General features: G+C 55.4%; 1 protein-coding gene across 3 annotated transcripts in view; it reads right to left on the bottom strand.

Annotated features, from left to right (window-relative positions):
* Window positions 1-13354, bottom strand: part of LOC133356763 (tyrosine-protein phosphatase non-receptor type 4-like) — a 71914-nt gene that overhangs the window by 53315 nt on the left and 5245 nt on the right. The window contains exon 1 of one of the 3 annotated variants that reach the window (XM_061574438.1): window positions 4240-4362. The exons of the other annotated variants lie outside the window; for them this stretch is intronic. The gene's annotated coding sequence lies outside the window, so the exon portion shown is untranslated. Of the gene's footprint in view, window positions 1-4239; window positions 4363-13354 lie in introns of those variants that run through there. 3 annotated transcript variants of the gene reach the window in all.

Below are 13354 nucleotides of genomic sequence, written 5' to 3'. Positions count from 1 at the left end.
AACTACCGCCACCCCCCCGCCCATGAATGACGAAAATAAACACACGACGTCGCTTGGACGGACGATCGCAAAGTTAAACGAGTGGCGATTGCGGCAAGCACCAGCGCATGACAATATCGAGCCCGGGTGCGCCCGCTCTCATTCCGCGTGTGAAAGCTAAGCTAAGGTTGGGCCTGTTTAGCAATGTGCTTGGATGACAGACTGCATGGGAATACAACTCAAACTGAAACGAAACTATTTTTTTTATTTTACCAGGTTATGGCCCACTGAGCTATGTAGCTCTGTGTTGCCTCCGAAACGTCGTGATCTTTATTTTATTTTATTTTTATTAATTTTGATGTTTTACCTACGTGATTTTACCGAAAAAACCTAAGAATATGAATCCTTGCAGTCACGAAAGCTTCAAATCTAGAAATATGTAGCTCTTTTACAAAAGCGACCTGGCTACAAATGATAGCACAACCAGGTGGCTTATTGTCACGTGGGAATTGAGAGCAGCCATATACTCGAAGCGCGTGATGTTGATTCTAAATGTGGAGGGAAAAACCGGAGGACCCGGAGAAAAATCCACACGACCACGGCGAGAGAGAGACACGCAAACTCCAAATATACAGCAGCAGGTATCAGGATCGAGATCGAACCCACGACCTCCTGTTTATCAGGCGAGGTAGTTAACATCTCCGAGCCACCGTGATGATGATGAGAGAGAGACACGAAAACTCCAAACATACATCAGGCGTCAGGGTCAGGGCGAACCCACGACCTCCTGTATACCAGGCGAGGTACTTAACATCTCCGAGCCACCGTGCCTACGTCCCGGGATTTTGCTGCAGGCTCGAGATGAGCTGCACAGCGGCCAGGAGATGGCGGGCACAGCAACGAATTCCTAAATCCAAAGCGTGCAGTTTTGAGTGTTCCTCCCTCGTACATTCCCCCCACAGGAAGAAAAACACTGGGATCATGGACACGGCCAGACATCCCAGTGCGCCAGGAGACTCGGTGAGGCTCCACCGCGTGCGATGGCTCCGGCGGTTTGAGAAATTCTTGATGACAGGAAGCAAATGGAGCAGCGGCGAGGAAGCCACGTGAACTCGGCAAACTCGAGTTCGATTCCAAACCCTTCGCGGAACCCGCACGCGCTGACCGGCGTGAAGTATGGTGAAAAAGGCCCCCCAAGACTGACATTTCAATTCAAGAAGCGCGGACGGACGGCGGGTAACAGCAGATATATTATAATAATTATTTTTTTTAAACTACGGGAACACGCAGCAGCGTTAGTTCGTTGTTCGTTCAAGGAGCCAATGGGAACGAGTCGGCCCAAGACCAAAACGGCAAAGCGCTCGCAGAACCTGCAGCCGTCGTGATTTCGGCACGAGATAAACCAAAGCGAATTATCGGCCGCGGCAAAGCCAACAAGCCTGCGCACGCACGCAAGCACGGCCCCGAGCGGCAAGCCGAGTTTGTTTTGAGAAACGAGTTTATTGTGTGGCGGCGGCGGCGGCCAGGGCCTGCCAACTCACGGCAACGGTGCACGCACATACCATCGCTGTGAGCCGTGCGAGAGTGCGGACCGGGGCAGGGCACGCTTACGTCAAACGCACACCCCGGGGTCTCACCTTCTCTCCCCCCCCCACCCAGCCCCCACTCACCCCACACACGCCCAACCCTGCGCTCGTCGCTCGCCGATCCTGCTCGACGTGACAAACCCCGCTCGCCGCAAAGCTCTCTCATCCCTCCCTCTCCCTCCCTCTCTCACTCACCTCTCTCCCTTTCTCTCCCCCCCACTCTCTCCTCCCCCACTCTCTCCTCACTCTGCTCTCCCCCTCTCTCTCTCCCCACCCCCTCTCCCTCCCCCACTCTCTCGCGCGCGGCCTGCACACCTCTCGCGACAGCCTCCTGCAACGCCTGCGGGCAACGATGGGCGGGTGCGCGGTTGCGCCTCCGCTGTACGGCTCGCACACGAAGCTTTGGGGTTGTGCCCCGCGCGTCGTTCGGTGTCCGACGTTTGGCTCCGCGCGCCGGGGGAGAACCTCCTCGGCTGCTCGGTTTGATCTCGATTGGACTCCGTCTAACCCTGGGGATCAAATCCAACGCGGTCCGGAAGCTCCCGGTACGCGGGGCGGAACGTCGGACACCGTGCCGAACGACGCGCGGTGCCGACGCGTGAACGCCGTAACGCCGCGACCGCGAGAGCCTGCGCTTTTGGTTTGGGCGATTACCAAGCAGGGCTCAGCCTGGTCTGTGTCTGGCTGCTGGGCTCCTCTGCCTTTCATCGTTGGCAAGGTGGCCTGGAGATGGCAGCGCAGCAAGAGATTCCAGATTCTTGCATCTGTCTGTGCGGCGCCTGGGAATACCGAGCGGCGGCAGGCTACGATGTGGCCTACTAATTGTAGTGGGACAGCGGAATGGGATTCTTGAACCCATCCGTGCAGATATTCGATCGGACACCGCGGTCGTAATCGCGGTGGCTTTTTCTCCGGGGCACTCGGGTTTGTCCCTCCCCGCGCGAAGCCAAAACTCTTGTTCGACCGAAGCGGTTCCAACGATCCCAACGATCCCGACGCAGTGGGACGACTCTCCGGGTCGACGGGTGTTGAAACTCGTGAGAGAAAAAAAAGAAATCTCAAAGATAAACAAAGCAAACCCATGATCGCGGTCACCCCAGGTACACGCGCACCACACGTCCGCACCTCCCAAACTACAGACGCACGGTCACCTTCGCTGTTTTTCGCCCCCTTCCGCATTTAGAATCAACATCGCGCGTTCACAGTATTTGGCGACCGCTTTAGATTCCCACGTGACAGGCCACTTCCGTTGAGCTAGCATTTGTGGTGGCCAGGATGCTTCCGAATAAAAGAGCTGCATAGCTCAGCGAGGCTCTTACCTGGTCAAATAAATAACAAAAAAGTGTCGTTTTTGTTCGAGCCCCTTTCAACGACGACAAACGCGCACGTTTGTTTTCGGCGACCGATCCCATCCCCGGCCGCCTGGCCCCCCACGAACAGCCACGGTCACCAAAGAGTACACTTGGCCGCCAAGAGAGTCTGCCAAGATGAAAGTAAAATATAAAAACCATAGAACTAGAAATATGTTTACAGCGCTCTCAAGTCCCTGCGGCTTCTACCACGACGTGTTTTGCTTGGCACGATGTCCGATGTCAGACAGTACAACTCCTGAAGAAGCTCCCAGGAAGAGAAGCGAAACGTCGGATAGTCCAGTGCCTGAAGAAGCTCCCAGCAAGAGAAGCAAACCGTCGGACAGTTCAGTTCCTGAAGAAGCTCCCAGCAAGAGAAGCAAACCGTCGGACAGTTCAGTTCCTGAAGAAGCTCCCAGCAAGAGAAGCAAACCGTCGGACAGTTCAGTTCCTGAAGAAGCTCCCAGCAAGAGAAGCAAACCGTCGGACAGTTCAGTTCCTGAAGAAGCTCCCAGCAAGAGAAGCAAACCGTCGGACAGTTCAGTTCCTGAAGAAGCTCCCAGCAAGAGAAGCAAACCGTCGGACAGTTCAGTTCCTGAAGAAGCTCCCAGCAAGAGAAGCAAACCGTCGGACAGTTCAGTTCCTGAAGAAGCTCCCAGCAAGAGAAGCAAACCGTCGGACAGTTCAGTTCCTGAAGAAGCTCCCAGCAAGAGAAGCAAGACGTCAGACAGTTCAGCTCCTGAAGAAGCTCCCAGCAAGAGAAGCGAAACGTCGGACAGTCCAGCTCCTGAAGAAGCTCCCAGCAAGAGAAGCGAAACGTCGGACAGTTCAGCTCCTGAAGAAGCTCCCAGCAAGAGAAGCGAAACGTCTGACAGTTCAGCTCCTGAAGAAGCTCCCAGCAAGAGAAGCAAAACGTCTGACAGTTCAGCTCCTGAAGAAGCTCCCAGCAAGAGAAGCGAAACGTCGGACAGTTCAGCTCCTGAAGAAGCTCCCAGCAAGAGAAGTGAAACGTCCGACAGTTCAGTCCCTGAAGAAGCTCCTACAGCACGTGGGGCGAAACGTCGGACGCCCTGCGAACGCGAACAGCGCCCGGCTGCACTCCAGCACGCCGGCTGCGACCTACGTACGCAGCAATGAATTCCGTGCGTCTCTCATGGAACCAAGACGCTGGAGTGGCCGCACACGGCGCAGCGCGCAAAAACGGCCCGACCCCCGCGACGCTCGCGAACGAAGGTGTAAATCGACCGAGGACACAGACTTCTGGTAGTGGTGGTGGGAAGGGGGGGGGCGCCACGGGCTCGTGCCACCGACGACGTCGCTCTGACCTTACGAGAGGCGCATTATCCTTCGACTGCCCACAGCGAGCGAGCGAGCGAGCCCCGACCCCGCGACGGGAGCCACGCGCACGCAGCGGAGGAAGAGGTGAGTGTGCCTGGGCGTTCCACGAGTGGGCGGGCGAGCGGGCGGGCGGGCGAAACCGAGAGCCAAAGCGAAGGCTATTCGAAGCGTCACTCGGCTATCCACCAATGGGACCGCGCGCTCCGATACACACACCTCCGTGGACACCCCCCCCACAACCACCACCACCAACACCCCCCCCCGCCGCACCCCCAACCACGCGATCTCTGCCTGCACGATGAAGAGTTTGTTGATAAGTCAGTGCTACGGGATCGGGTTGTACTTGAACAACACTGGACCCCCATGCGATCTGTTTGTTGACTTGGCTGGAACGGGAGGAATCCAGTCGTATTTTAACGAGACTTAGCCCCCCCCCCCCCCCCCCCCAAGGGAACGTGTTGCACGGTACGTTAGGTTGAATATGTTACTTAGTACGATAAATCTATACGCGTGTTGACGAGAACTAGCGCACCGTTGACTTGTTTTGTACGATCGTCGTGTTGCGAGCCCCCATGGGATCCGTCTGCGTGATAAGTTTGTTGACTGATGCTATTCCTGTGGCATCCGGTTGAATGTTGGGATTATTAACAAGACCGGGGCCCCTTCTGGAATGTTTGCATGCTCGTGCTTGTTTTCTTTAACCCTTTGCATCCCTACCAATCGCAAACGTCCCAACGCGCCCCTTCTCTCCTGGCGGCGGCGATGACGACGACAATAATGCTTTTGCACATCTGGCATTGGCGCGACGATTCTCACGGCGCAAGGGCCGTTCACGAAGGAGCGAGCACCCACCGCGTGTCACGGACGCGGCCCCGCAGTCGATTCGCGAATGGGGGCGATGCCGCTTTGTGCGATCTCGAACGGGCAAATCTGCGGCGTACATTTTTGTCGGTGTTGAACGTTTTGGCAAATTGGAACCGCGAAGCCGGCGCGCAGTGGCCAACCCTTGCCGCTTATCCGTTCTGCCCACGCTCGGCGTTACCGGGAACTCCCCCTAACCGTGAAGAATGTTTTTCTCTTGGCGACAACCTCGCTCGATCGCCGACGATTGGGAAACAACGTCGGGTGGAAACGAATGGCGAACGGCGGCCGAGGCCGACGATGGAACGGCAGCCAAAGGTGGGGGAGAGAGAGAGAGAGGGAAACAACCACCACGGCGATTCGGAGCGACGAGTTCGGTGCACCGGCGTCGCAGATCCATGGCATGGGGAGGCCTTTGCCCAGCAGTGGATAGACCCTGGCTATTGGCGGAATGTCGCGACGACCTCATACGACCCTGACCGTTTCTAAAGAGCAGTGGTGAGCAGGTCGTGCCAATCCCTTCCTTGCAAGACGTCGTGTCAGCGTGGAAGAGTAGGCCAAATACCCTCCCAGTGGAGGCCCTTCCGCACACAGCAGCGTGAGCGACCCATCACAGCATGGCACCTTTTTACCTTTAACTGAAAATGGGCGCGGGGGGGGGGGGCAAATGTACCACGTGTTTTTGTTGCCGTCGTACTTTTGCGAGCGCCAATCAACCGGGTTCCTCCTACAATCGCACCAGAAACGGGTTATCGGTCCGCGACGTTCGGAACAAACCGGTAACCCCGCTCTGCTCGGCAAAAGGTTTGCCGGTTGGTTTCACCGCTCGTCATTTCACAAGCGAACAAAAATACGGAAGGCTCTTCTCGGTCTGTCGCTCGCAGTCCCGCATCCACTACCCCCACACAACCACTGCCACCACCGCCACCACCCCGAAACCTCAAACTCTATCCCAGAGCCGCCTGCTGCGCCTTGCGTGCAGGGAGGGGACGTCCGTTTCGAACGCTGGCGCTGTCATCGCCGTGCCACGTTCCCCGCGGGGGGGGGGGGGGGGGGGAAGTGCAGGAAGTCTGTATTGCTTCCTGAATGCAGCTCCCAGGGTGCAGCCGCCAGTGCCGACGATCTCCTGAGCCGGCTGCTCACCGTTATGCCCGCGCGTCCGGCGCGGATTTCGTCGGCCGTTGTCGTTTTACAATCGAAATATTTCACCCGGACAATGCCTTTTCCGATCAAACGTCCATCCGTCCGTCCGATCGGTGCTCTCGTGGCTCCGAGGATAGGCACGACGGATGGCGCTGCTGCGTTTCACAGGCCTGTCGTCATTTCGCAGTCGGGGGGGGAGGGGCGGTGTGGGGGCGCATGCTGCTGCGTGTTATGCCAGTCGAGTAATTGGCGGCGCCGGCAAGCAATGGCCTCCTCTTGTGAACGATGTCACGCGACTATTTTCAGAGTGTGCCATGATTTCTAAGAAGAGATTTTACCTCTTTCTGGCACTAAAACAGTTGTGTTAAGATGTTAAAACACCTAACAGAATCCCTTTTTCAACGAATCTCGTCTGCATTAACCACACGTACTTGTGGTGAACATGCAAACAAAAACATGCTCTGGTAATTATATCTGGCATTGTCTTTGAAACTGATTGGTTCACACCACATCAGACAGTGTTAGACCAGAGAATGCCGAAAGGAGAACACCACAAGGCCAATGCCACCATCAGGGCATGCATAGCTCGGGGCGAGCACCTACAAATATCATGATTATATTTGGTTCTAGATTTGAAGCTTTCGTGACTGCAAGGATTCATATTCTTAGGTTTTTTCGGTAAAGTCACGTAGGTAAAACATCAAAATTAATAAAAATAAAATAAAATCAAGTGAGGCTCACTTGATGCAGCTAATCTGGCTGTGACGGTCCCACCTGATGACGGAGACTTGTGTTGCCTCCGAAACGTCGTGATCTTTATTTTATTTTAATTTTATTAATTTTGATGTTTTACCTACGTGACTTTACCGAAAAAACCTAAGAATATTATATTTGGTGTTGTAACATGTTCACACAGCTGTTGTATGGCCAGAAAGGGTAACACCTATTGCTATATTTTGATACTGGCACGAAAGGTCCCATATTGCGCCATGATTAATCCGCCACCCCCCCCACAGTATTAACCGGGGTGACTGGCCGGGATCGAACCGCGAATTTACGCAACAGGCGGCAATCACGCTACCGCTGGGCCGCGCCAAGGTTTGCGAGATGTTAACCAACTCGCCAGGTATACAGGAGGTCGTGGGTTCGTTCCCGACCCTGACGACGCCTGCTGCTGTATATTTGGAGTTAGCGTGTCTCTCTCTCTCTCTCTCCCCGTGGTCGCGTGGATCTTTCTCCGGGTCCTCCGGTTTTTCCCTCCGAATGTAGAATCAACGTGCGTTTAAGAGTATTTGGCTGTTATAAATGTGCACGTGATTACAAGCCACTTAGTTGAGCTATCATTTGTGGCCAGGTCGCTCCTGAAAGACGAGCTATATAGCTCAGTGGGGGCCCTATCTGGTGCAATGGCGAAAGGTCGGGGAAAAGTGCCCCCCCCCTCACCCCCCGCCCCAAGGAGCAGTTTTCGGAGATTGCTCGCCGCCCGATATCAACCGCGGACGGGAATCGAACCGAGCGAGGGGCCATCGGCGCGGAACTTGCTGCTGCGCTAACCGCCGTGCCACCGCTCCGCCGGGCGCCCACGAGGCGCTGCAGGATTCTCGATGCGGCCACTCGAGTTGGCGACGGTCGCATGCGCACGCACCGCCACCACGAGGAGGAGGAGGTACAGTGATGTTTTCGTTTGCGGTTTGAAAATGTTTATGTTCAGCATTGCCCCCCCCCGCCCCCCCCCCGTCCCCCCAGCCCTGCCCCCCCGGACGCCACGATAAGCATCTGCCGACCCGACCGCACTGTACTGGCCGTGTCGCCATCCGGGTGGCCCGGGGGAATCGCCTAACGATCTCAAGTGGAAACTACGAGCCGCTCCACGGAAACTCTACTCCTCCTACCTCTTCCTCCGCCCTCCCCCAGCGAAGTCCCCAACGCACGGGCGAGCAGGCCGGAGCGGGGGGGGGGGCAGGCTGGGGGGGGAGGGGGTTACAGAGAGCCGTCAAATCGCCAGCGCCGTGAATGTTCCCCCGGACTGTTACGTTCAGATGCAGCGCCGGCGCTTGAGAGGAGTTGGCCGTGGCGGGTTGGGCCCTGCACCGCCAAGCGTCGCTTTGTCCCCCACCACCACCACCACCACCCACCCACCCACCCAAGTTCACGTTCCTTAGCGGCATCGTCGGACCGTTCCATGCCCGGCTCTACTGCTGCCCCCCCCCACCCCTTCCACCAACCGAGCGCCTGGCTCAGATCGGTTCGTACGAAACGCGACGGTCAACGATGCCATCGCAGAGCTCCACGTCGCTTCCTTCCATCTGCTAGATTACGGAATGAATGCGCGGAAGAGTAATTGCATGAGACTGAAAGCAAGCAAGGGGAGGTTGTCGCTGCCAATTAACCCTGAAATTGGTTCCTTCCTTCTGATGGATATTGCATGAATGATTGGATCAGTCAATGAATCAATGAGACACTAGAAAAACACACAGAGGTCATCACAGCCAATACAAATTGAAGCCACCATTATTTCGCCACCGCTTCCTTCCCTCTGCGTCGTGCCGAGCGAACGACCGCGCGCACGAAACGCCCAAACGAAGGACCGAAATAGGTCGATCCTTTTTGCACGAGCGGCGTAATAATTAAGCCGACGGAACGACTCAACGAGTTAATAGCTCGATCGATGATGCGCAGCTGACACCCAACCTCCGAGGTCCGCTCTCAAAATATCCAAAACCCCCGCCGGCGTTTGAACGGCATCGCCGCCGCCGCCCAGTCACGTGTGACTAACGCAGGCGCTGGCTCGGACGCTTTGTTGACGCCCCGCCTGCGACGCGCACGTTTTGCGCGTTCATCTGCGGTTCATCTGTGGTCCTCGTTAACGGCGCCGAGGTACGCCTACGCTCATCATTATTATCATCACCGACCTCAGCCGCGACGTATCCGCTGCCGGGTGAGGGCCTCCCCCCAAGAGCCGTTGGCCACGTCTCACGGCACCGCCGCTTGTGCGACGATTCACCGAGCTCCTGCTGCACCACGAGCCGATTTCGTCGCCCCCCAAAAAAAAAAAACTTGCGCGATGGACGGGGCACGCTCTCCTTCGGTTGCCAATCTGTCATTAGTCTCGGCCGACGGCCACCATGCCTTCTAGCGACGTCTTCTGCCCAAGTCTCTTCATCCTCCTTTTTGGAAATGACGGCTTCCTTCCAAGTACTCACAGTCTTTATTGATAGTCCATGGACTCGCTCCTACCTGCCTCTCCCCTCTCATCTCACTCCACTCTCCCCCCTCCACGCAATCTCCTGCCTCTCCCCTCTCATCTTACTCCACTCCCCCCCCCCTCCACGCACTCTCCTGCCTCTCCCCTCTCATCTCACTCCACTCCCCTCCAAAGCACTCTCCTGCCTCTCCCCTCTCATCTCACTCCACTCCCCTCCAAAGCACTCTCCTGCCTCTCCCTTCTCATCTCACTCCACTCCCCTCCACGCACTCTCCTGCCTCTCCCCTCTCATCTCACTCCACTCCCCCCTCCACGCACTCTCCTGCCTCTCCCCTCTCATCTCACTCCACTCCCCCCTCCACGCACTCTCCTGCCTCTCCTCTCTCATCTCACTCCACTCTCCCCCCTCCACGCACTCTCCTGCCTCTCCCCTCTCATCTCACTCCACTCCCCTCCACGCTCTCTCCTGCCTCTCCCCTCTCATCCCATTCTACTCCCCTCCATGCACTCTCCTACCTCTCCCCTCTCATCTCACTCCACTCCCCTCCACGCACTCTCCTGCCTCTCCCCTCTCATCTCACTCCACTCCCCTCCACGCACTCTCCTACCTCTCCCCTCTCATTTCACTCCACTCCCCCCTCCACGCACTCTCCTACCTCTCCCCTCTCATCTCACTCCACTCCCCTCCAAAGCACTCTCCTGCCTCTCCCCTCTCATCTCACTCCACTCCCCCCTCCACGCACTCTCCTACCTCTCCCCTCTCATCTCACTCCACTCCCCTCCACGCACTCTCCTACCTCTCCCCTCTCATCTCACTCCACTCCCCCCTCCACGCACTCTCCTACCTCTCCCCTCTCATCTCACTCCACTCCCCCCTCCACGCATTCTCCTACCCTCTCCCCTCTCATCTCACTCCACTCCCCCCTCCACACACTCTCCTGCCTCTCCCCTCTCATTTCACTCCATTCCCCCCTCCACACACTCTCCTGCCTCTCCCCTCTCATTTCACTCCACTCCCCCCTCCACGCACTCTCCTGCCTCTCCCCTCTCATCTCACTCCACTCCCCTCCACGCACTCTCCTACCTCTCCCCTCTCGTTTCACTCCACTCCCCTCCACGCACTCTCCTGCCTCTCTCCAATCATCTCACTCCACTCCCCTCTCCACACTCTCCTGCCTCTCCCCAATCATCTCACTCCACTCGCCCCTCCACACACTCTCCAGCTTCAGCACCCAAGGCTTTGTTGAATCCCCCCAATCAACCTTCGCTCAGCAAAAGGCCGCTCATTCTCCACTGCTGCCTCAGTCGCCTGGAACTCCCCCAAACACCTCCCCCCCCCCCCCGAGGCATCCGTGCTGTCGACTCCCCCGTTCCTCTTCAAGTATAGGTCCTCTTTTTAACTCCCGCCTACGGATGACTGCTGCTTTTTTCCTGCAGTGAATAAACATAGAAGGTTTATACTTCCATTGTTTCCGTACGGCATCTTGGGACGCGGCTGTATTCGGACGCCGTGTGAATGCACGTTGCACGGCACTCTCAAGGGCCGTATTGGTAGTCGCGGCTCGCCTCACGCCGGGGCTCTGGCTCTAGTGAGCCGGCTCAAAGCCCTGCGCTCAACTTGAGCTGACTCCGAGCCGCGCTCAGGATTTCTGCGAGCCTCCCCCGAGCCACACGGCTGAACCCGCTCGCTCCGAGCCTCCGTCTTTGCAAACAGGAGCCGAGAGCTGTGACTGAGAATACGCCCTCCCCCGAGGCTATGAGACGTCATGATAAGACGGCAGGGGAGAAGGAATGCAGACCCTGTGGTGAGCGCAGGTGGACGCATTGGCAGACCGCCGCCGCGTCCCTTCACTGGCACGCAACGTGGACAACGGCGTTTCTCCGCGGCCCCGTTACAAAATTCTCGTTTGTCTACGGTTGCGTCACCTTCACGTTCCGCTTACTTGCCCAGTCGGCGCCGCGATGGAAAACGACAATGAGAAGGGGCAGGAAAATGGGAAACGATGAAATTAGATTTCTATATTCTGCGGTTTGAGCGCGGCGGCGGCAGTCGTACGGGAATTGACGGGCAGCAAGCGAGCGCGTGCGTGTAAAAGAGTCATGGTCATGTCACGGTTATATTTAAACTATTTGTTTTCTCTTAACAGGTAAGGCCCACTGAGCTATGTAGCCTTTTTTTCAGAAGCAACTTGACCACAAATGCTAGCTCACCGAAGTGGCTTATCACGTGGAAACTTATAGCAGGCAAATACTCGGAACGCGTGATGCTGATTCTAAATCGGGAGGGAAAAAACGGATAAATCCATGCGAGGACGGGGAGAACACACAAACTCCAAATATACAAGTTGCAGGGTCGGGATCGAACCCACGACTTCCTGAAAAGCAGGCGAGGCGTTGAACAATTCGCCACCGTGGCGCTTGTTACAGTCATGATCATCTCTCATGGTTATCTTGTGTGAGAGGTGAGCGGACTTACAGCCAGGGGTACACATGGCTGGGTAAGATGTGTAAGAGTAAGGGCTGGAGCTAAGCATGTTAGGGTTAGGCATGTCAGAGTGTGTTAGAGCTCGGGCTAGGCTTGGTAGAGTTAAGTTTAGGGCTAGGCAAGTTAAGGTGAAGGCTAGGGTTAGGCATGTTAGAGTTTGGACTGGGCATGGTTAGGTTGTGTTAGGGCTAGGCATGTTAGAGTTAAGGCGAGGGCTAGGCAGGTTAAGGTGAAGGCTAGGGTTAGGCATGTTAGAGTTTGGACTGGGCATGGTTAAGTTGTGTTAGGGCTAGGCATGTTAGGGTTTGGCCTGGGCATGTTAGGGTGTGTTCAAGGTAGGATTATTCGAGTTAAGGCCAGGAATAGGCTTGATACGGTTAGGGCTGGCCATGTGAAGGCATGCTAATGTTAGGACTAAGCATGTTGGGATTTGGGTGACAAACGTATTCGGATTCTAGATTTGAAGTTTTCGTGACTGCAAAGATTCATACTCTTTGGGTTTTTCGGTAAAGTCACGTAGGTAAATAATAAATGAAAAACAACTACATTTAATCACGAAAACCAAAACGTATTCTGGTTAGGGCTAGGCATGTTAGGGTTAAACATGCAAGAGTTGGGGCTATATCTGTTAGGGTATGGGATAGTTAATGTCAGTATTATGGCGAAGGTTAGAGCAGTGTTTCTTAACCTGGAGGTGCGAGATGCCCTTTCTGGGGGTGCGAGACACGGTCAGATTTTTTTTTGGAAGGTAAATCATCGAAACACAAATTCAGCTCGGGGCATGTAAGTAACAACTTCCTTTGTTTCATCAAACCCTGTGTATTGATTAACTTTTTTTAATTACGATTGAGAACCAAAGGGGTGCAAGACTGCAGTAAAGTACACGAACAACTGGGTTAGGGTAAGAGCTGGACTTGTTAGGGGAAGTGTTACATGGCCAGAGTCAGGGCTAAGATTGTTAACGTTAGGGTTAGACTTGCTATAGTGATAAGGTTATGACTAGGGCTAGAGTAAGTACTAGGCTTATATCAGGCTTAGGGCTAAGCTGTATCATGGTAAAGCTAACCTTGGCAAGGGTTAGGATTAGTGCTAGGGTTACATACCTTTCAACCCCTTATCAGTGCCTAACTTATCACAGACCAAATCAGACCTTATTGTTCACCCCGTGCCCTTATAAACATCAACGTTCATCCGACAAAGTCCCATCACAAGGGAGAAACACAAACAGACGAAACAATCTTTGCCGGTAGGGTATAGACCTGACAACCGTATGGGTTGACGGGTGTGGGCCTAAGATTCCATGCTTAAGTGTAAAATGATAGGGCTCGTTCGTTAGGGTCAGGGTTTCGGCCAAGGGCTATAGGACTGCAAAGGTTTGGTCACAGCACTTCTCATCTCGCTAATAGTT

This window comes from Lethenteron reissneri, chromosome 7 (genome assembly GCF_015708825.2).
Source record: "Lethenteron reissneri isolate LAM-NWPU_2019-01 chromosome 7, ASM1570882v1, whole genome shotgun sequence".
Classification (NCBI taxonomy): Eukaryota; Metazoa; Chordata; class Hyperoartia; order Petromyzontiformes; family Petromyzontidae; genus Lethenteron; species Lethenteron reissneri.
Note: the sequence above shows the minus strand (reverse complement) of the source record. Positions and strands in the feature narration are given on the sequence as shown.